The 25,260-nt window shown below is 36.0% G+C and overlaps 1 protein-coding gene across 9 annotated transcripts in view; it reads right to left on the bottom strand.

Annotated features, from left to right (window-relative positions):
* The window catches only part of PDE4D (phosphodiesterase 4D), a 1,241,089-nt gene that overhangs the window by 419,979 nt on the left and 795,850 nt on the right, over positions 1–25,260 (bottom strand). The gene's annotated exons all lie outside the window — the stretch shown is intronic.

Genomic DNA, 25,260 nt, shown 5'->3' with positions numbered 1-25,260 from the left:
TACCTATACACCAAGCATGCAGCTGATAGGAAGGGAATAATCGGTTATTTGCTATATCTTCAAAACAGAGCACAGCAGGGGGTGTTTGCTAAACTGATTATAAATACTTGGGAAATAAAATGGGCACATGGAAATGATTATGGGTAGTTTTCCAATTTTCTGGTCAAAAAATTGTGGGCTCTTGTTCATAAATTACTGTTCACAATAGAACTGAATTCAGTCTCTCAGGAACATAAAAACTGTAAGCAAAGGTTTATGTGTACTAACACTAAGACTCAATACTGATTTTTTTTTTCTTTATTAGAAACATTCAATAGATGATGTATTGAAAAACTAACAGCAAATTGTTGTTAATTCTTTGTAAGTCATTATTTCTTAATAGTGAAAGACTAATAGTAGAGAAATCAGAAATGATAGCAAATCACTCTACCGGGGGCATCAGGGTCTGAAGACAAAGTTACAACTTTAATTAGACCCCTGTTTCTAGAAGCCTTCACGCTGTTTTCTAGTTATAGCAACAAAACCTTTCAAACCCCATGTGTGGCCTCCAGACAGCAGGGCTTCTCAGTACTGCACAGGGTAGGTAATTATGATATTAGAAAAATGAGTTCTTATTCAGAATTTGAATATACACAACCAATTTATTTAAGAGTCCTAGGAACTGGTCAAACATAAAGTTTGTTGAAAAAAAAACTATATTTTATTCTATAGTGGCCAAATTCAGACGTGGCTTAGATTTAAATAGCAGATATAATTTAGGATCAGAAATTTTTAAGTTTGAAAAGGTAAGTAGTTTTTCTTTTGACAAGAAATATTTCTATCCAATGACTTTGTTTTATATATTTATATATGTGTGTGTATATATATATATATATATATATATATTTAATTTTAAAATGATATGTGTTCTTTTTTTTTAGGAGACAGATCTTACTTGGTTGCCTGCTGAGGCTGACCCCAAATTCCTGGGCTCAAGTTGTCCTTCCTCTGTCTTCCAAACAGCTGGGATTACAGGCACATACCACTGTGCCTGGCCATGCTTTTTGACATGTCAAACAACACAGAGTTATATAAATAAATGTACTGTTTTTTTTCTTCATGCTTATTCTACCAAACATATATACAAACATACATATACATACACATAAAATGTGTGTGTGTGTGTGTGTTTGTATTTTCCTCCTTTTTGTGAAGTGGAATCCTACTATATTGAATCTTCTATAAATACCTTATGTGTTTACTTGTGTATTCTTTTAAGTATTACATGAGATTCCATAGCATGGCTAAATAGTTATTTCTTCATCTGGTCCTTTGGATTCACATGTTGGACTTCTATAAATAATAAACACATTTTTCATTATATTCTTACTGAGAATGATTTTATTTCTGAAAGTGGATTGCTAGACAATAAATCATGTACATTTTCCCTTTAATAAATAAGCTATAGCAGTCCATATTCTCATAAGCCATGTAGGAAGGTGTTAATTTCCCCCACCCTCCTGACAACACTATTTACTGATATTCAAGCTTGTTTCTTTATAGCATAAAAATAAGGTAATAAATCTCAAAATATGCAGTGATTGCATATGGTTTCTTGCTAAAATTAGACTATTACCTAAGGGGCTTTACAAAGGTAAGGACAGCCTATTTGACTGAAAAATACTGGGACATAAGTGAATGGTTTATGAAGGTTTTTCACAGTTGTGTATAGACAACTGTCTGGAGTCTCATCAAATGAGAGAATGCTCCATGCAAAGTAGAGTTAGTAAATAATTTTGCCTAATTTGCATAATTAGGAAGAGATTAAATATGGAGGGAGTTCCCACTATGTTGTCACTCTTCAATATATTTTTCTTAATCAGGATAATATTTCATGATTGGAGAAACATCACTAAATTTACAAAATGGAAGTAGCACTAATGACTGCCAACTAATTGTGATGTATGACTCTGTGTGATTAAGAGTTCTTGAGTTTAAGAGGCCCTTGGGTTCTACTCCCCTATTTTGGAAATCCTAAGAACAATGGAACAATAAAACAAGCTGATTTAGGACTCTTTGTCCAATAGTAGAGGATAGGAACTGCTTTGTATAATTTCCTAAAAGGTGTTAAGAGTCAGAAACTGAAGGGCAAGACATCAAGCTCTGTGGAAGAGATATATGTGTCCTCTGATGGGGAAAATTCTGTGGATTTTCTTAGCAGGGACATTTTTGCTTGTACCTCTGCAATGATTTACCAAGAGCCTGGCAAAGACTCCTGGGGATTACTTGTACTTAAAATGGGATGAGAAGGGATTACTGCTAAAATTCAACCTGCCAAGAATCTAGATGTTGTGAGAACTCTGACCAATTAACAGGATGTGGCCTAGAAGGGAAAATTGATTGTTCCTGTCTTCAATAACTCCCTGTCTCTGGGGCTATACAGAAGAGAAGGAAGACCTTACCTCTGGGAAAATAACAACACACTGGAGAACTTAATCTCATCTAAAAATTAGAACCACAGTGTGTAATAGGTTTATGGCAAAATAGAGCTCATACCTCACTGAGAAGGACTATGCTTACCCCTGCTATGTTTTGTGAGGTTTTGCATATAACAGTTTCTGTGGCAGACAGGCAGAGATCCAGCACAAATTTCACTTTCCATCCCCATGACTCTAAATTCTTGAGAACATTAAAACAAAGGCAGAGATCACTTGAAAGGATCTGGAACATCAATTTTCTGCAGCATAGTCTGGGTTGTGATGCTCTTGGTAGCATTTAAAAGCAATTGCTAACAATTGAGGCCATAGAATTTTTCTTCTAATTGTAATAATATTTACTAAAGAAGGTTCTTGCAGCCTGTAGCTTTCCCCTGACCTGACTGGCAATTTGAAAAGCTGGAGAGCCTTCTTTAGGCCAGGAGGACATCATTAGTTCACAGTAATGTTAGGGTACAAGAATCAACTGAATCATTTCCCCTGGCCTGTGACTTGGGAGGACTCCCTCTCCCCAGTCTTGTTTGCTCTTCCTCTCTCTCCCTGGGGACTGGGGTTAAAATTTGACTTCAGTTCTCTGGGCTCTTATTGATTCTACCCTCCAAACTCACTGGTCACTACACCCAATCAGGAGCTTTAGATACCTCTTGGGGGCCTAAAAACTCCCATATCTGTATCTAGAATGCACCTCTTTCTGCTGTTACCACCAAACACTAATGAGAAAATTCCATTTGGAACCCTCACAGGTACCTAATTCAAGCATTTATAATGTAACTCACAGTGACTTCCCCTACCTTCCCAGCCCACATTTCTCGCTGTATTCTCTGGCCCTATCACCATGCAGCCAATGATCTGACCATCATTGCTAATTAGGCCACAGGTCTCACAGATATGAATAATATTAGCAATAGTATTAACAGCCACGATGGATAACAGCACTGATCACATGCTTTCTATGGTGCTAAGCACTGTGGATAGCAGAAATAAACCCATGTAATTATCATAAAACTGTATGAGCTGTGCGCTATTATACATACCCCAGGTCATGCTGGATTTAGACAGTGGAGTCAGAGTTGAGAACTAGTTAATCTGACTCCAGAGACCACACTATATGTTTTGCCTGTATATACAATGCACTTTCCTTAATAGTTCTTCTATTTATCTTGTTTTCATAGTTTGCCCAGAGTTAACACTTCCAGTTTCTCCTCTTTACGTCTATCTTTTACTTGACTGCCATGATCATTTTAAAATGGCAATGTGAACACGAGGATCTTGCTTGCAATCATTCAATGACTTTGGTGATGAAGTTCAAGTCGTACATATCTAAACCCAGCACAAATTCTCTATGACCTTTCTCTCCTTTCTTCTCTTGTATCTGCTCCCAAGTAACACTTGACTGTGACCTTCCTGTGCATAGCCTATCCTTTCACACCACGAGGGGTTCACAGATGATAAGCCCTCCTTCCACGGCACTTTCCTCTCTCCTCTGGTTAACTCTTTGAAATGTTACATCTTCTAGAAACCATTCTGCATTGCTCAGTTTTATCTAGATGCCTCTCATTTATCTTCCCATCTGCATATGATCCTTGAACACCTTTATGGCTACACAAACATTTCTAACTCCTCCTACTGGCATTAGAGTTCCTTGAGAGCAGAAATCTTACTGGACTTTGTAATCCCAGCTCCTAAAGCCACACCTGCTCATTAAAGTAGCTTAAAGTGCAAGACCTACTTTATTTTCCCTTAACTTCCTCCCCAATTACTCTCGACAGAATAATAATTAAAATAGTAACAATTACAAGTGGTGGCCGTATTCAGCACATGCTCTTGAACAGGGCTATCTTGTCAAGAGTAGCCACAGGAACCCAGGAATAATGTCTTCCCTCACCAGGTGAGGGATGGTATGGATTTTAATTGGAGGAGATGGAGATGTGCCTGGCTAGGTTGACAATTTTTGTTTAATAAATAAAAATCATTAAATATAAGTTATTTGACCATTTGAATAAGCGCACTATCATGCTCTGTTTTGAGAACACATTATCAAGTTCAAAATGCATTAGTTAATGAACCCTATTCTATGAAGGAATAGTTACTTCCAGTCATTCATCGGAATACTCTGATGACCCGCTGCAGTCTCACTGTACATAGTCTTGCACGCAATGGCTACAATAAGAATGACATACCATGAATGCAGGTGACCACAAAGGTTGTGACAGTGTTTTCCAAAACAGTAAAATGATGCAAGTTTTCTTAATATCCACAGGCTTAAATAATACATGGAATACCCAGTCCATGTGACTATCACGAACCATTAAACCGATGATGTTGAAAATCTTCCCTTGGTGGTTTTCTAAGCACTTGCAAACTTTTGCCCATATACAAATCTTTCCTGATTGAAACAAAACACCACTCTGATGGGGGATTTTCACATTCTGATATATTAATACTTTCTTGGGAATTTTATTGATATGACTTAATCCTTGGTTGTGAGAAACTTTGAGACTGAATTGAATGCCTTTTAGAATTAAAGAACTTAGCCTATTAATCAGCTGGCCAACAGGCCGAATTCAATTTTACAATGAGGAAAACTTGTCAATCAAGACCTTCAGTTTTATAAGAAGGCAAGTTTAGTATGAATGAAGTTTGGAAGACGAATCACCTTCTTTAAAAATTCTGTCCTCTCTCTAATGAAGTTCCCTTGAGGGCAATTTCCCTCAAAATCTTATTTTATCTTGTTAAGTGTTAATTCCTTAGAATGCTGGAAAAGATGTTGACCACATGAAATCAAGTTCACCAACCGAGTGCAGTTAAGAAGACCACTTGGACACCGTCTTAAAAGACTTATAAGAAGTTCATGAAGCAAGTAAACACTAAACTTTGTTCTCAGTTTTGTGAAATAGAGACAGAAAAGGAGGTCTGCCATCAGTACTGTTTAACAGGGGTAAGAAATTATGATGGTTTCTATTCTCTTATCCAACAGAAGCCCATGACTACTAATAATCTTATTTCAACAAACTATCATATATTCAAAGTTTAGGCAAAACTAAAGTAACAATAAAGCCAACTGAATAAAACGATGCTCATTCATTGAAGTTTTAAGCAGGCCCACGCAATTCATGTCTCTAAGCTCTGTTTCAGCTGTTTGAATGTTAAATGGAGTGACATTTGCTTTAGAATGTATGGAAATGGAAACAAATGAGTTTAATGTACACAACAGGCTTTGACAACATGACTTCTCCAACAGATGTCCTACACCACTTCCCACACTTTCATACATAAAAAGCACAGTCTACTCGCCAACTTATGAAATGTTGCCAATGTTCACTTGCAGAATAATTCCCAACAGTAGGAGCCAGTGGAAAGAATTAAAACACTGCAGATTTATTGCCAAAACACTGAATTGTACCATTATAAAAGCACAAGATAAAAAATAATCATGCTATAAGGTTGTACTCTGTCAGCTAGCTGGTTGAGCAAAGAGATGGTATCTTGGGCAAATGCTGCTCTATATATGGCTGAAAGTAACCTTTAAAAATCTGTTTATTCATTTGCTACTAATGCCAACATTAGTTGAGCATGTACGTTGTTACACACAAAAAGTAGATGACACAACTCCCATTTAGAAAAAAAAAATATATGATTCATTTAAATTCATGGTTCATGACAGAACTGACTTCATCTGACAACCTGCAAAATAGAAATAAAACACGGTATAGCACCAATGGGCCTGTTTGAAAACTTGTTGACTGAAATCCCATCAGGCCTATATAGTAGCCTATACCATCATTTACTGCCTTCTGTTAGATTTTTAATGTTCTGTCTTCTATGATGGACTGTAAACCACAGGTGGGAAAGTTCATGGCTTATTTGTCTTTGAATTCTCCCCAGTGCCTAGTAATTGCTCTGCAGATAGTGACACAGTGCCTAGTATAGTTCTGTACATCGTAGGTATTTTTTGTTATAAAAAAGACTTGCATTTGTATTTTATTTCCACTGACATTTTAAAATAAGGAACTCTACAGTTTGGCTGAATGGTATAAAGCTATTGTGCTGGCATGATTATGAAATAGCACCTCCTTTTACTCTCAAAAGCATCACTGTTTGGATTATAAATTATTTGCTTATTATATGGTTTTAGAACTGTACATTTACAAGGTTGCCTCAGTCACATAGCTGAATGAAGTTCAAAGGCAAAGACAGAGTCCTACTCATTTTGGCTTCTCTGAATCTATCTTAGTACCTGGACTCTTCTAGAACCTGCATAAATATTCCAAGGAAAAATAACGAATAACAGGAAAACTCTTGGATAAATCAGAAATTTATTCTCTAGTATAAATCTAGTATTCTAGTATTTTCTAGAGTAAATATAGAGAAGAAATAAAATGTCTAGGTGTGATATTCATGGAGATTAGGCAGGCAAATAGTAACCTGGATGGTCTCTTAAATTTAGATAATACAAATATCTTCTCTCTGCATTCAAATTCATAGAGCAATGAACTACCATTAATGAACTATCATTGTCACTCACTGTCACTGTCAAATACTTTTAGAGCCCTGAGTTCATTCAACAGAATTCCTGAGTTAGTAGTAATAGAGAACTCACACGTGAGGATGTTGGTATGAGAGCAAGTAACTTTGGTTCACAGCCTAATGCTGTGATAAAAGGCTTAGGTTACCAGGTGGTAAAAATTATGCCTTTGTAGCACCAGCTTCCATGATACATAGGCTGAATTTACTCATTCAACAAATATTTACCAACTTACTATTTTTGGTGTTGGAAATCCAGTAGCAAACAAAACTGACAAATACTCCTGCTTTCATGGAACTGCCATTCCAGAAGAGACAGGGAGGTGGACATGTCAGTAGGTAAAATATATAGGAGAGATAATAACAGAATGGAGAAAATACAGTAGGGATAGGCACAGGGTGTTGACAGGGATGGGGAAAGGACTGATTCCCTGCCCTGAGTTTAGGGCACAGAAAGATAATTTAGGGGCTGGTCTTCCTGTGATGAATGACTCAAAAAGGGAGAAGACTATACAGAGGTGCAGAAGCAGGTTCTGTCCCTGGCAGTGATCAGTACAATATTGGCTTGTTTTGTTGTGTTGTGTTTACAGTGCTGGGTTCTGAACTCAGGGCCTCGGGTATGTTAGGCAAACACTCTATCACTGAGCCACACCCCTAGTGCTTTTAATTTTATCTTGAATCACTAAATTGCCCAGGCTGGTTTCAAAGTTGTGATCTTCTTGGCTCAGTCACCTGAGCCGCTGGATTATGGTGTGACCACCGTGTCTAGATTCAGGACAGCATTTATTGAATAAGTAAGTGAATGAACAGATGTTAGCTATAATCCTAAAAGATACCAGATCTGTCACTTAAGAAAAATATATATCCAATTAACTTAACTATTATTAAGATTTTGTGTCGGGCGTGGTGGTGCTCGTGTATAATGCCAGCAGCTTGGGAGACTGGAGAAGCCTCACGAGTTCAAAGCCAGCCTGAGCAACTTACAGAGGCTCTAAGTAAGCAAGGAGACCCTGTCTGTAAATAAAATACAAAAAAGGGCTGGTGATGTGGCCTAGTGGATAAGTGACCCCAAGTTTAATCCCTGGTACCAAAAAAAAAAAAGCTTTTACAAGTCCCTCCACTGAAGCATCTCTCTTAATTAATTAATGAAAGGGAGACATTTTTTTTTCTGAGATGATTCAATTCTTTGTTAATGTACTAATACTACTATGTTAGTCACTAGATAATTTAATATAAGCAACTGTGATATAGCAGCCGCTTTGACAGAGTTTTCCTTTTAATTTTGATGAATTAATCCCAAATCTAGGTAACAGAGAATACAAAGGCAATTATAGAAAACATAAATTAAGAGAAAATCAGTTGTAAATAGCATAAGACCTTATTAACTCCCTTAATTATTTAGCAACAGAAGATAGTGCTAAAATTTTAAATAGTTTTTAAAAATTTTAAATATCTTTCTTTATTCCCCTAAGACAAATAACCAGTTATAAATTCATGGACTAGTCACTACCAGTAACAATTATAGATAAAATATCTATTGAGCATTTACTTGTCCCATGAAGCAATATGCCAGGAAATTTTTATGTAAGTCTCTTGGTTGAAAGGTCTATTGGAAGTGATTGGAAGTGCAGGTTCATATATTGGGGAAGACTACATTCACAAGTGTGTGTCCCTGTCATGAGGAGCAATCAGCTTTATGGGACACCAAGATCATCTCTGAGAGATCTAAATATGAAGAGTTCTTTATACCAAAATAAATTTCATCTTCCTGAAGTTTCTACCCCTTGATCTTAGACCTGTCATCACTGAAACCAAGGCTGATTCTTTTGTAATATGACAACCCTGTGATTACCTAAACAGAGCTTGTCTTTCTTGCTATTCAACCACATAGTATGAGATCTTTTGACTGGTTACTAATATGGCATAAATTCCAAATGCTTCTCCATCCTGGAAACAGTTGTGGAAAGATTCCTGCTTGTTGATTTCTCTTAAAGCATGGTGTATGAAATTAATCTAACATCCCAGGTTGATATGATTAAGGAGGACAGAGAGATAGCTTTATGTCTCTGTTCACCATTTATATATGAAATGAGGCTTATGATAGAATCCTCCACATATTCTTAATTCATGTACTGTGTCTCATAGGCCCCTACTGTCTAACTCAGAGTAATTGTGAATTTGAAATTTCAGTCATTTTCATTAGCAAACACAAATAACTGTGGATACTGACTTCATCTACCAGTATATTTACTCTCCCTTTCGTCCATGTTCTTTTATCACTTGGATGAATAATCTACCATCCAGACAAACATTTAATCCTTATTTGATATTTTCATTTATGTTTTTCACTTGATAACAAACATATTTAACTACACTTTCATTATATATACAATTACACCACAAGAGACATTTTCAAATACCTTGCCAAAATAAAAATGATTTCTACAGCATTTTCCTGATTTACCAGACAAGTAATAGTAAGATTATGACTAATTTGTGTCAATTTGAGATACAAATGATAACTAACAATGGGCTTTGGGACTAGACATTTTTATTAATGAACTGGAAGCTGTGTGTGAGAGAGGTAAAAGAAATGATAGGCAGTATCTTGGAAGACCATTCAGATTCTAAATTGAGTTTAAAATATGAAAAATAAATTTATTTGACACCAAAGCAGTATCATTTCGGTAGAATTAAATAGAAAACTCAGATTGGGGAACGAAAATATGGTTTTCCAAAATTAAATGTACATAAAAGATAAGTTTATGGAAAATGAACAAGTTAGCAGCTTAATACAAAAGCAAGAGAGTTAAATGGCAACATCATTTAACCCTCAATGTCTCTTTGAGTTCATTTTCCTGTTGTAGACTCCTTAGTTAAGCAAGAGCCCCATTCAAAGGGAAGAGTGACAGAAAAATAAATAAATAAATAAAGGAAAATACAGTATGACTGAGAAATATATTTAAATACATGATTCCATTTTGCCTGGAGATGAGAAGACAGAGAGGATTTAATGATGTTTCAGAGATTTTTGCAAAGAATAATAATGCCTACTGCATTTCATTACTGTTAGAAAAAAATATTATTAAAGCCATGATTTTAAAGAAAATAGATGCAGCAACATAAGAAAGCTACCTGACGGTGGAGGTTCAGTAAGCACCGTGTGTTTAATGTGAACTTGCAAAATGTCTTCAACCATCCTTCTGCACACACCCTCCTGCCACAGAGGTTCATAGGAATAACCTAAGCTAAGGGCAGACAGTTTACACACCTGATTTAGGTGTGTAGAAAAAGTCATTGGCCAGCAGCATAATGAAAAAATGCTAACAGAAGCAGTGTTTCTTTTTCTTTGTTCTTCCTTCCTTCCTTTCTTCTTCATATATATATATATATATATATATATATATATATATTTTTTTTTTTTTTTTTTTTGCCTTTTCCTGCTGTTTTACTCCATTAACGAAAACCAATCATTTGGTCACATATTGCCCTTAGAAAAATTCAGAAGAGTAAGAAACTTTGAGATACACAGAAGGAGAATGAAATGGCCCCTTGTCTCAGAAAGTTTAATATATTTAAAAAAAAAGAATTAAATATATGAATAAATTTGCAGTGAATGTCAAACAATACATAATGTGTAGCTCAAACACAAAGAAGGGTTTATCAAAAGCAAACTCAATATCCACCCCAAAGTAAACTTGTTCTGTTTTAAAGAGACTCTACTTCTGTATCTTTCCAGGCAGACAACAAAAATCTCTAAAACAGCCTAGATGCAGTGGAACACACCTGTAATTCCAGTGGTTTTGGAGGCTAAAGCAGGATTGTAAATTCAAAGCCAACCTCAGCAATTTAGCAAGACCCTAAGCAACTGAGCAAGACCCTGTCCCAAAATAAAAAATAAAAAGAACTGGGATGTGGCTCAGTGGTCAAGCACCCCTGGGTTCAATCCCCAATACCAAAACAAACAAACAAACAAAAATCCCCCAAACAAACTGGTTACATAGTTGCTGGAAATGATCATCTGATCATTTATCTTATGAAAAAAGAGAAAGAAAAGATCCCTGTTTTTCTCTTATCAAAAAAGAAGATAAAATGGCAAATATTTTACCAAAGGTTTAGATAATGTTACTTTCCAAGATGGCATATGTTTGTACTTTATTTTTTATTTCTATAAAAGAAATGACAAAATTCCTGAACTGCATGTTCCATTTAGGAAAAAGCATGTACTCTGTTGTTCTCTTTCAAATGCGGGGAAATCAATGGTGCAATTACATGGAGAGAGAAAAGGCTAGGTCATCAGAATTACCAATGTCATTGCTATTATAAATAACAGATTGCAATATCTAGGATTTATTTAACATGTGATTATTTTGCTATCATGGACAATGTTAATCCTTAAGGGAACAGATGGTACAAGCATATTTTAAATTATTCAATGAAGTGTGCTTTTCAAACCACAAATGCATATTGGCAGAGTGGATATATTTAGTATTTAATCCTTGCTTACGTATTTGCCCTCCTCTATTCTAAGCAATAACCCTACTCAGCTGAGAAGTGTCGTTTTTTCCTCTGTCTCTCTCAACCTTTGAATACAAAGGTGATAGAAAACAGGCAATGGGGAGAAGAACACTTAACTTAGTCTGGAAATTAAAAGAAATATATAGAAAAGAAAAAAAAAATTCAGTATTTCTTGGGTGGTTCAGTGGGACAGTGCTGAGAACGCAGTCTTTTCTTAACAAGTTGATAAGACTGAACTATTTGAGATCAAATAGTAAAATACCTAAATGCACTTTGTAGTGCCTTTCTTTAATGATACTCTCTTCACAGGGAACATGAATCTGACTATAAAACTTAGAAATTCATGATAGCCAGGCTACATTGTCTTAGAAGTAGGGTATTTATCTTTAAAGCATAGTGAGAAAATTAAGGATGCTGCTTGGAGGCTTTACTTTCTATTGTATTTTATTTTTGATTGACAAGTATTAATTTCATGTATTAATGGGGTTCAATGTGATATTACAACATATACCAACAGTATGTGCTAATCAAATCCAGCCTATTAGAAACAAAACTAGGCATCTACTAAAGACTTTGGGCTTTACCTATTCTATTAGTCCATTTCTCTACTATTAGAATAAAATACCTGAAGCTCAATACTTTTTAAAGAATATTCATTTAGCTGAAAGTTTGGGAGGTCCAAAGGCATGGTCATGGTATCTGCTTAGCTTTGGTAAGAGCCTAATGTTGGATGACATCACAAGAGAAAGAGTGTGTGTAAGAGAGAAATCACTGACAGCAAGACAGAGAGCAAAGAAGGGCTAGTATTTTCTTTTTTATAATAACCTACTTTCATGAGAACTAACTCAAAGAGATCAGGATTCATTCATTTGGAGGGCAGCATCCTCAATGTCCTAACTGCCTCTTACTAAGCTCTACCTCTTAAAAGAGCCACCACCTCTTACACTATGAAGTTTCCAGCACATGAAACCTTGGGGGACAAACCACATCCAAATCATAGCACTCATGGCTCTGAAAGCATTGGAATATGATACACAGAAGGGAACCAAGGGAAATGGTAATGGCATGAAAGAAATACAGGATGGAGTGGGTAAATTGGTCCTGGGACCACAGGTGAATCATCAAGCCTGAGTTTACCCAACACATGGTTAGCTTTTCCTTCTGATATAGCATTTAAAGCACACAGAAAATGTCATAGAAAAGTTGAAATTGGGACCTTTTTTTATTTCAATTCACAAGGTCTAAAGCATGGGGTCCTCCAAATTAGAACAAAGTATGGCAATCTCCTTTAGGGGAGGCTGGTGTTCTTGTTTGACAAGTCCCAAGCAAATAACTAATAGATACATTTCTTGTTGGCTTCTATAAGCATTTGACTTGAAAAGACACTTCATGTGAGATGAAGATATGAAAGAAGGAATCTGCTATTACCTGGCTGAATTCTCATGAAAATAGCACTGTGGCTAGACTATACAATCTGGTTTACTTGCAATTTACCTACCACTTCCAGCAACTATTTCAAAGCTACAAAGCACTTAATTTGAATTCCAATTGCTCTAAAATTGCCTTATTTGTTACGTATCACAAAGTGTCTACCATAGTATGAAAAAAATGTGCTCATTTACCAATACAAACCTGGACTTAAAACAAGATCAATATACACAGTCAATTTTAGTGAAGGAAGAATCATTCAATAGCATATTTTTCATGCCCTTAAGAAACATATTGAGTTTATGTCAGGAAATGCTTTCCCAATGGTATTGACATGTATTGTTTGTTTGGTTTAGTAACAAGTCTAAAGTTTCTGGTAACTTCGTCCCCAATATTTATAGAATAAATGAATAGAATCAATTTAATATATATTATTATAATAAGTACAATGTACATACTTTTCCTGTTGCAATTTATCTGTAGTTATAAAGACAATCAATTATTTAATAAGACTCTAGGAAGACTATTCACATGACCTAGATAATATAAATTGATTTAGTCAAAATTATTTAACTTCATCCAAAAAAAAAAAAAAAAAAAAAAAATACACTGGGCCAAAGATAAGTGTTCAAGCAGTATTTTCTGGAAACACACAAGGTGAGATTAAATCTAGTCTTAATCAAATGCTTCAGATTCATTAGATAAAATTTCATAGTTTGGGAATTATACTGCTTATGTATTCCTATATATATTTATTTACATATATGTGAAATGAAGACATAAATAACTCTGAAAAACACAGCATTTCCTTCTGCCTCACAATATAATTAATTTATCTTAAATGGCTAGAAATATTTAAAATAACAGAAAATAAAATGCCCAGCAGTGATTTTTTTTTTTTTTGCTGTGTTGGATAAAAGCCCAAAGCTTCACGCCTGCTGTCCACTGAACTAAACTCTGGTCCCACAGTAGTGATTTTTAAAGCAGTCTTTTGTTACTATCTTCACCGCCACATCCACATACAGCTGAGTATGCACTAGTTACAAAGGAATGTCCATGGATGGTTTAAAGATAGAAGCCCCAATAATTAAATATCTGATCTACTACAATTTGCCTGTTTAGTTTTCTAATATAACAGAAGGACTTGCTCTAGAGCACAATATGGAAATTTTCAATAGAAAATAACTCAAAACTTTAATTTGGTCATGGTGCTATATGTATACATGTTAAATAACATCGTCTTTTAGGTGTAAACATATTACATAGACATTAGATATAATCTAGAGACAGTTTTGTTTATATTCATTTCAAGTAATTACTAAGTAAACAACCTATAAAGTAACAAAGTAAACTACCTATAAGGTAACAGGTGATTTTTAAAAACATATGTATTATGCAAATTCAAGCTGGTGTTTCTTAAGTGATTACTTTTCTTTTTTTATTTTTTTGTTTGGTACTAGGCCTTGAACCTAGTGGTACTCTACCACAGAGCTACATCTCCAGATGTTTTTACTCTTTAACAGGGTCTCACTGAGTCGCCCAGAATGACCTCAAACTTGCCATCTCCTGCTTCAGTCTTCCATGTAGCTAGGATTATAGGCATGTGCCACCACACCTTGCTAAATGATTTGTTTCAATGGATAAATAGAGCTCGCCATCTGAATGATTAAAGAGTGAATGCCCCTAAGACTAAAGACACTGGGACACATTTTGGGAAACTATCATTACAAGCCATATCCAGTATGCATAAGACAGCCTCTTGATAATTATTTCCCATTTTAATCCCAAATAGCCTTAGTTCAAAGGAACATCTACTTCAATAATCACACATCATGCAAGGACTTTTTGCAACTACATAGAACCAGATCTACCTTCAGCAAATGGAGATTTGCCATCAAAGGATTAAAAATCATATGCAGCAACGGCTTTGAAGGGAAGTTCAAAAAGGATTCCCCAAAATATTATAACAATGACAACATCCCTAAAAGATATTACTTAGAGTAGAACTTCTGATAAGTATTATTTAAGCAGGCTCAAACTCCATTAGCTCAATGTGTAAATTCTGCTGTGTCTAGTTAATCTCTCTCCCTCTTTTCTCTTCTGTTGGAGGTGTTTTTAAAACCTAAAGCAAAGTCTACATAACTTCCAAAGCCAATTGTAGACATTCATGCTCTCTTCAGACTTTTTGGTGAGACAGATTTTAACTACTTCATATGCAATCCATAAAATATCACATCAGAAACAAAAAGTAGTCAGAGCTTTACATATTCCTTTGTAAACTTGGCATTATCTGTGCCTGCAGACTCAGGATTTGTTTTGGAGGAACCTAATAAGGGTCAGACTTACAAGACTATGGGTGTTACTTTGGTAGTTTACTGTGTCAACTCTTGGGTTGTATGAGATGGTTGGACTTGGCAGTGGTCAAGTAGATGTTATATGGATTCCCCGTTCAGAATACAAAGTTCAAGGATCTTACCTTCACATACCTAGACAACAACTATATCCAGTAGCTTCTCCTTCCCTGAATTTGCCTATCTATAATTTTACATGTAGCTAGTCATAGTCATTCTTCAACATTCCACTGTGGGCTGAACTCCTTTCATAAGATTACTTATTGGAATGACATAATATATAGAAAGTAGGGAAGGTAAAGCAAAACCTATCTATTAATTTAATAGTTAATAAAAGATTATTAGGGTTTCTGATTTGTGCCAGCCCCACAGATGAATGTCATATTGCTCTTGTCCTCCCAAAGCCCACAGTTGATGACAGAGACAAGTAAACCAAGTACAACCAGTGTGTAAAGCACTAGTGGATAAATGTGTGCATTGGTAAACACGGCCAGGAAGAAAATGGAGAGCAATTTGTCAAAATGACACAGTAGAATTAGCTATAGCAACAGAGGCAGTACACAGAATGTATGTTCAAGATTCAAGTAGTTTTAAAACTATTTTAGAGGAACGTGATAGATGGTGGTGGTGTCAAAATCTTGAACAGCTTTCTGAACGTATTCCTGTGCAGCCTTCCTCACTGAGAGTGGCCCTGTCATCTCCCCATTTCTTCTACCTTCTCAGAATAGGCTACTCCTTCATGTTTTATTCCAGAATGAAAAGGGATGATATGATCTGTCATAGGACATGTGACAAGAGCAAGAAATAAAACTGCATTGTACCCACTGAAACATCAGGGTGGTTTGTTATCTCAACTTATCTGCTATAAATGGGTGAAAAAAACATTTAAGTTCCTAGTAGTCAGAGACAATGTGGGAAAACATTTATATTTGAATTTTGAGTTGGTAAAGATTAACACATTTTGTGAAATAAAATGGTACCTTTTCCAAGGTTTTTTTTTTTTTTTTTTTTTTTGATAGGATTGAATCCAGGGGTGCTTAACCACTGAGCAACATCCCCATCCTCTTTTGATATTTTATTTACAGACAGGGTCTCACTGAGTTGATTAGGGCCTTGCTAAGTTGTTGAAGCTGGCTTTGAACTCCAGATCCTCCTGCCTCAACCTTCCAAGCCACTGGGACTATAGGTGTGTGCCACCACACCCAGCAACTATAAGGAGAATCTTTGGTTGTCATTTGAGGTGGGAAATCTTGTGCCCTTCCCCAGTACTCCTCAGCCACACTGTTGGGAAGTTTCTAAGACTTTCCTTCTGGTTGTCCCTTTTTCTGTGCTCTGGATTTTGCCCTCCCAAATGTTGCTCCACTAGGAATAGTGTTGGGTGGGCCAGGGTGGGGGGCTGAGTTGGCGATGAAGCTCCTCGCTCTCTCGCCATATGTCAGGGTATTATTTCCAGTGTCATCATAGTACATCAAAATTCACAACAGACATTACTGCAGCTACAATTAAGGAACAATATTTCCAGTATGGGTCATATAGGTGTTTTCTTCTGTCAGAGTTTGGGAACATCAAGAACAACAGAAAGCCTTTCCTAAGTGCATCTGTACAACCTTCCACCTCCTACCCACACATTCTTTCCTGACCTCAAAGCCAGGTTGAGAAGTCCTGCTTCACAAGTGTGAAAGATTACTGATGGGAAAGCAATGCTTTTGATGCACCAAGACATCCAAGTACTGATACTACTTGCAGTTCATGCTCAAATCTGAACAGCAGATGCTTCTTCACTCAGGAGTCCTCAACTTGACCACATTGGTTTACCTGAGACAGACCCCCTTGGCACCTGTTGGTCCATCTTTTCTTGTGTATTTATCAGTAATCCTCCTTTACTTCTGTACAACAAATTACTTGGTCACTCTAAATTTGAGCTTATTACCAACAAAAGTTTAGGCCCAGGAAAATGCCAGTGATTTTCCACAGTGCTCTCTTATGCTAGACTTGTGCATTTTTCTGTCTAACCAATCAAAAGTGCTAAAACAAATACCCTTTAAAGTATCCTATCCTCCCGGCAAATCATGAACTCATGACAAAAGTATTATTTACTTAACCCTGGAAGCATTGTATTAATCATTCATATTACATTTCTTGATTATCTCCCTAGTTTTATTGTTAAAAATTATTTGTTCATAATAATCATGGCTTCCTTCAAGTGACGGAGATTGGTGTTTTGGATTCAAAAAAACAACTTTCTTTTCAGTACTTTATAAATGTCTATATTCTTAGCAGGGCATGGTGACACACACCTATAAGCCCAACATGGAGTCTGAGGCAGGAGGATCACAAGTTCAAAGCTAGCCTCATCAACTTAGCGAGGCCCTAAGCAATTTAGAGAACCACTGTCTCAAATAAAACATAAAAAATGGACTAGGGATGTAGCTTAGTGGTTAAGCACCCCTGGGTTCAATTCTTTGGACCAAAAAAAAAAACAAAGTGTATATTCTTAACTTGATTAAATCATGTATGTTTTCTCAGTCTTTCATCTGATGCTGCAGAATGGAGGGGTGTGTAAGGAGTTTAGAGGAACAGAAAAAAAACACTTTCTGGTCTACCCCTCCCGTCATCCACACATTTGCAATCGGAACCATGGAAAGGGGATTGAACTCCATGGACACACTGATTTCCTTGAATCACTTTGACTTTCACAATGTTATGTGCAGAAATTTTAAAAAGCAGATTGAGTATAATATCTTGCCTTTCACTTATCCCATATGCCTTTATCCAACAGCCGCTGACTAATAGATTCAGTTTCTAGTGTCTTTTGCCTTTGAGCAGTTGTTTTTCCAGCATTCTGGTCATTTGTACCACATTGACATCCAGAGCAATGCAATTTCTGGTTTATTTTAAGATAAAATGCTAAGCTAAACGCTCTATTCTGACTATGTAAATGATCTCCCAGTGCCAACTGATTAGCATTTTTAAGGCAAAGATTTGGAAGACATGGTATGTTATGAACATTTTACTTAGTGTGAGAGCAAATCCTCTATTTGCTAAGGTTTTTGTGATACCAGTTTTTCTCTGCCCTATAAACTGTATGTAAAATTGAGGTATACGCTATTTAGGAATGTTTTCTTTAAGAAGAGGTTTTGATTCCTACCAAGGTGTTCATTACTCAATTTATCAATCCATAATCCACTGAATAAGGAACATGGCAAGCCAGCATTTTAGTCCAGAGCATACTACTTCCACCTAGTGGTCAAAAGGTGATTGTGCACTCTAGAGAGTTTTAAGGAATAAAAGGCAAAAACTCAAGCTGCTAATCTTTCTTTAAAAAACAGAACTCAAGCACTACATACATTTTAAAATTTTAACAACTATTAATCAGTTTTATTTCTCATTTCCCTAAAATTCCATATCAAATATCCTCTTTTCTTTCTTCTCAAACACTTGAGTTCCCACTTCCCACACACAGCAGATGATATTCTTACTCCAAGAGAAAATAGTAACCATCAAAAAGGAACATACTCCATGCCCAGTCACCAGGGCAGCAAACCCATCTTCACTCACATTTATTATTTCCATTTGTCCCCATTACGTCCTCTGGCAAATTCTTCCTCTTGGGTCTCAGTCCTTCTTAAAATCTTAGAAATCCAGCCTTATCCGTTATCCCTTATTTTTTTCTTCTTTGCCAAATCCTCTACACATAATTCAAATGACATCAATTATTTTTCAATGTAAAAAAATCTCCTTCGATTCCTACTTCTCTGTGCAGATACTTCCAACTCCCTCTTCATTTATCTACTATCTCAATTTTCCCTTCACGCCTACACTTCAACCTACCTCAATCTTATTTCCCTCCCCTCACTATGGGAATCTCTCTTACAGGGTCACCAAGTGACTTGTGTTTCAGTAAATACGATGAACATTTCCAAAGCCATTGGTCTCTCCCTCCTTTCTGAAACAATCCTTTCCTTTGACTTTCATAGAAACTATTTTTCTGTTTCTTCTTAATTTCTCACTTCCTTGTTTCTCTTTCAGCCTCTTCTTCTACATTCCCTTCACATGGTGGCATTTCTTTGGAGTGGAATAGGGCTCTTTGTCCTCCTAATCCTGTTGACCCTCCAGTCGATCTTATTGGCATAAATAACTTCCATGACACTCTGTGAGTGGATGATTTCAATTAGCTTCTCTGGTTCATACCTGTTTTCTGAGCTCCAGGTATTTGTTGCATAACTGACTCTGGATAGATCTACCTGGACCTCAAGTGTAACCATGGGACTCTTCTTCCTCTGGTGTTCCCACTTGTGAGCTTTATTTTGAGTCTTGGGAACAATCCTAACTCCTTCTTCAACCTTGTCTCCTAGAGCCTGTCAATTTCCTAGCCATGTAGACCTAACTCTTACCCCTCTATCTCACATCAGCTCCCTTTTCTCCATGACCTCTGGCCATCATTCTGCTCATACCAACACAGTCACCTGCCATCATCTTCTAAATGGTTCTCTATCTCCCAAACAATTCTATGCAATGCAACCACTGATTTAAAACAAACAAACAAAAACACAAATGTCTATGCCATTCCACTGCAAGGTCTTCCAATTAGCTTGGGTTCAAAATCCTCAAAGCTTGTCAGCCTTCTAGTGTATCCTTGCCTTTTCTCTCTCTCTCTCTCTCTCTCTCTCTCTCTCTCTCTCTCTCTCTCTCTCTCTCTCTCTCTCTCTCCTCTCTCTCTCGTACTTCATATTCAAGTTAGCCACATTGTTACAACCTAAAATGTGCCTCATTTTCTCTTCCCTTGCACACTATCTAGAATATTCTTCACCCTCTCCATTGATAGATTTTAATCTGAGGTTTTGACCTACATTTTACTGTTTTGGGTCAATGTTAATTGACTACTTCTCATACAGTGTTTCCTTCTACCACTCTTATTAGAGTTTTATCAGACAGTCTCCAACTAAGGAAAGAGATATGCTGTTTATATAAAAAGGAGTGAATTTAATAGATACAATCCATTACACTGGTGATGGAAGAATTGAGATGCCAAACAAAGAACTGTGAGGCCACCCAGATATTAAGAATAACAGGAAGCTACTACTACCCCTGGTCTGGAGGAGAAAAAGAGGGCTGATATTTCTAAAGCTTGGGGCCACCTGGTTGAGAAAGGAGCCACAGAGGAGACATGGATACTGCTTGAGGTATCTCTCTGCTCAGTCAGAGAGAGGAAAACACTGATTTTCTCTTTCTTCCTTTCTTCAATGCTCACCAGTAGCTCCAGTGTGCTGAATCTACTTAACAATCAATGGACAAGGAAGCCTAGAAACCACAGCCTTCAGGGTTAGTCTCAGACAATAAAGGACAGAGAGGAAGGGCAAGATATGGACCTGAGAATAAAATGTCCAAATGCCAGTGTGAAAACACCAATCACATTCAATGTCATTGCTTGCAAAGATTTTCCATCCACTTCAAACTGTAACTTCCTGAGGGGAAGGACTATGGTATAACTGGTTTATAAGGTTTTGTATTTTAAATAACAAAGGAACTAATGCTTAAAAATCATTCAGTAAAAATTGGTTGAATGAGGAAATGAGCACAATATCATTGTCCATGTGTCAGAAAGGGAGAGGAAAGACCAGAGAGGAAAAGCAACAGCCTAGAGTCCCAGAGACAGGAGGAGGTGAACCTTGGATCTGAATCTGGTTCATCAGAGTCCATACTCTCATTAAAACATTATCTTGACTTTGCGGTCTCGATTTTATTATTTGGCTTTCTAATTTCTCTTAAGGCACTGATTTTAAAAATACCCATTCTATGGTGGTTGTGATTGTTGAGTTTGCTTCTTTCATTTCTTATTTATTTCTTTATTTATCTACTCAAACATTTATTAAGCATTTAGTAAGTTTGACTAAGTTGAAAAACTGTGGAAATAAACTATGGATTTTATCCATCATTGTAATAACGGAACTCCTTCATAATGAGCATAATAGGCCTTCAATATACGTTTGGCAAATGAGTCATTGTGCAAGTTTTAAATGAATACATAAGCAGGTTTTGACTGCTTAAGACAGAGGAAGAGAGCTCTTGAAAATTAAGGAAAGTCATAGTTAATGCTCAGTGAAAAGGGTCAAAAAATTAATCAAGAGAAACTGAAGGGTTCTGAACTTCAGAGGACATGTCACTGAAACAAGGCAGGTGCCACTTGCTGCTTCCTAAATTCAGACTTTGTTCCTTTCCCTCAGTTCTGTGTGGCTGGAGTCCTTAACCCATCCATGATGGTCACGCTGCTTTGCATATTTTAAAAAAATGTTTTGAAAATAATGATATAATTGGCTAAGCTAGTGAACAAAAAATAAATAAAACAGACTAGCATCTTGTTAATCTATAACTATTTTGAACATGGTAAATAATTTCTCTACTAAAATAAAATGACAATGCATAAAAAGAATGCAAAAATTTAAGTGGCATAGCCCTGTCTGTTTTAATTATAATTCTGCAATGAAATTTGATTTCTCCCACTTACATGACACTTTCTTGGGAATATTACATCATCCATTACCAATATTATATATTATTGACAATGTGAAAAGACAATTGGCATAAGATAAAGAAAGTGGAAAGTTAGAAAAATTATAAAGTTGTCTGCTAATAAATTTACACTTACCTTAATATCAATGACAATGTATATTTTTCTTTATTATTTGAATTTATAATTAATAAGCATTGAACACTGACTATGTCCCTAAGAATAAAAACTGTTCTCTAATGATTCTCTTTTTTTAATTAAAAAATGCATTTACATTTAATTTCAATGCTCTTCTTCAATAACATAGAATTGCCAGTCATAAGTTTAGGCCTATACTTTAAAGTAGTAAACACTAGTAATTTTTATGATTAATTTTGTGACTTGAGAATCCCTTGGTAACTGAAATTCAGTTTGATTCTCTTAATTTCACTCTTTGTTAACAAAGCAGAAATCTTATTTCTTATTTTAGAAATCTTATTTCTAAGTATTTTGAGGAGAAAAATGTGTTTAAGTTTAAACTATTGATTTTAGAAACCAAGTTAAAATTGAAAGCACTCATTTGGGGAGAATCTTTCTCATAGGAAAGTTGTCCTTACAACATACAAGATAGAGTCCTGAAATATTTTTCTAATGTTCGAATAACGTTTACCAGTCTCAGGTTATGTTCATTCAAGCTTCAAATCCAGTGGTTCTCAACTCTGGCTGCATCTTGGCTTAAACCCTAACCCTGACAGTTTAATAGATTCAAAGTCTCTCCAAGTGAGGCCAAGCATCACAATTTTAAAACATTACCCAGGCGAAACAAATGTACATACAGGGGTTCAATCTAACAGGAATTTGAGACAGCTTCACTAGTCATATGATTCTATGATGCTGAACTTATACCACAGGTAAGCTACCAAGTAAGGTACTCCAAAATCTGGGATTAAATTTTGACCCCAAATTTAATTAACATTATGTGTCTAATTGGGTACCAATTAATAACATTTTAGCTACAGAATGAAGTTAACTCAATTCAATAATCACAGATCTTTAACCATCTGAAAAAGCTAGGAACACACTCCTCAGTATACTGAATATTTCTACAACACTGGGGGTGCAGTTTCACAGAGCATCCCCAGACCATGTGAAGCCAGCCATGGATTTCTCTAATGCACAAGGAGGAGATGGCTTGCTATGGCACCATAGAAACAGTAACTGAGTTATAATCAGGCAAGTGTTCACCCTCAAAATGGGGAGCCAGAGGGATGATGCAGGGCTGATGCAGGGATGGGGGACTGCAGCCTCCACTCAGACTCTATGCTGTTGTGTACAGGAGCTCGGCCAAAGTATGTGGCCACACTAAGAAACACGCCAGCTCTCCAGGTGGGAAGGGAAGCTGTAAGCCAAGTAAACCTAAGCACACACCTCCTCTACCATTATGAGCTACTTTGCAGTATCGTAGAGGAGAGTACTGCTTTGTTCTGTTTGCAACTTCACAGATACAGCAAACAGACAAGAAATCTTAGCTTAGAAAATGTTTGTGGGAAGGCATGTAGTAAATTTCCACTTCAGTAAAATTCCCATATACTCACAAGTACCAGAAAGCTCAATATGCATATAAAATCTTTTGGAAATAGTTACCTAAGAGTAGGAGAGGAAGAGAAGATAGCAGATATGTATTTACCTAAGTCTTTCATTTCTGTGGTGTCAGATTATTTTATCAAAAGGTTATAATACTTATATAATCAAGAAAAATGAAATAAACATTTTAAAAAAGTTAAAACTGCTTAAGTTCTTTTTGGACATAGTTTTGAAACTTGGTTTCCTGAGGGACACTATAAAATAAAGTCATTTGGTAATTAAGAAATTGTTTTTCTAGGCCATTCAGGCTGCTCACTAGGTCAAAATGTTTTCTTTTACTTGTATTCAGTTCAGCTATGAGCAATGCAGGAAAACAAAAACCAAAACAACATGCAGAATGAACTTCGTATTTTTTTCATATTTTTTCTTTCAGTTGTCTACCTGCCTGACTTTTTCAGTGTAGTTAAAATGTCATAATTAGTTTGTTTGTGGAAGCCTCAGCTAATCATTGCCTCAGAGAAAACTAGATTTTTCCCCATGGATGATTATTTAGATCTCCAATTTATTTTTTTTCTAATATGCCATCTTCTAAATTGGGCAGATTTTTCTGAAATATGGATGATTTTTCCATATTTCTAGGCTCTCAGTAGGAAAGGTAGCCTACCCACTCATAATCTTATCATGTCCCTATATCTTGTCCATTTTAACAGTTATAGTGGAAAAGTAGATTGTTTGAAATTTAATACAAACATAAATAGTATGTTGTTAACAAGGAGACTGGCCTGTTTGGCATATTCAAGCTCTCATTTTTAAGAGTTTGGTTAGTCCAAGAGGATCAGATTAAGTAATGAAGGCAGATAATATAAGGTAGCATTCATAAATATTGTTTAGAATGGTGGAATCAATGCATTGGTTGATAGTTGTTTCATATTTGATCATTCTTTTTTTAATGTTAAAGAAAAGAAAGAAAAGAAAAATACTTCTGAGAATAGCAAGTAGAAACACTTAGATTACATTATTTTCAGTTCCCCTCCCCAAATTATTTTCCTCTTAGGTATCATGTCATCCTCCAACCGTGTTACTTGGCAAAACAGTTAACATGGATTCTACTGTTTTGTCCCGGCAAGATGAGCTCGTGTTTCTAGATAGCACCAAGGTATTGCAGGTACATCCTGAAACTCCTTAAGTACTAACTCCAGCACATAAGCCTAGTTTTGAACATCCTGGGATTTTTGTGAGTCAAACTAATAAAATGTCATTTTATCTTTTAACAATTTTTTTTGCATGCATGGTAAATCCGATTTTGTGAAGCAAAACAGTTTTCATCATAAGTCTAAAACATATATCACCAGAAACACACTTTTTTGTCCATAGATGAAATGCACTTTCAGATATTTGACTTGTTGATCTACAACCAGTATGAATTCTACTACCTTAGGCGGGAAAGAAATAAGACGGAGCTGGGTTGCCACACCAAAGATTTATCTTAAGATAAAATTCTTTCAATGATGCTGTAATTAATAGTTGGGAAAAAACTCACATCTTTCATATGTGAAGTTGACTTACATTTTCTAAAGTGCCATTAACAGTATTTTGAAACAAAGAAGGTACAATGAGTAAAGGGGAAAGATAAATTTTAATAAGGCGATTATACACAATCTGCAGGCAAATTTTCTTCTTGTCAAAACTTCATACTCAGAATGTCTATATTCTTTACATATAACCTTTAAAGTAATTGTAAGGACTAAGGTCTCCTTGGTTAGTCATTAAATTCAATGAATATTTATTATATATCCAGAGGCCCTATGCCACAGAGCAAGGTTAACACAGGGCCCTCTCATTGGAGTTGGATGAACTGCATTATTAATTAAATGATGTAAATTGGGGGACTGGA

This window comes from Sciurus vulgaris (assembly GCF_902686455.1).
Source record: "Sciurus vulgaris genome assembly, chromosome: 6".
NCBI classification, from domain to species: Eukaryota; Metazoa; Chordata; class Mammalia; order Rodentia; family Sciuridae; genus Sciurus; species Sciurus vulgaris.
This window is presented reverse-complemented; position numbering and strand designations above follow the sequence as displayed.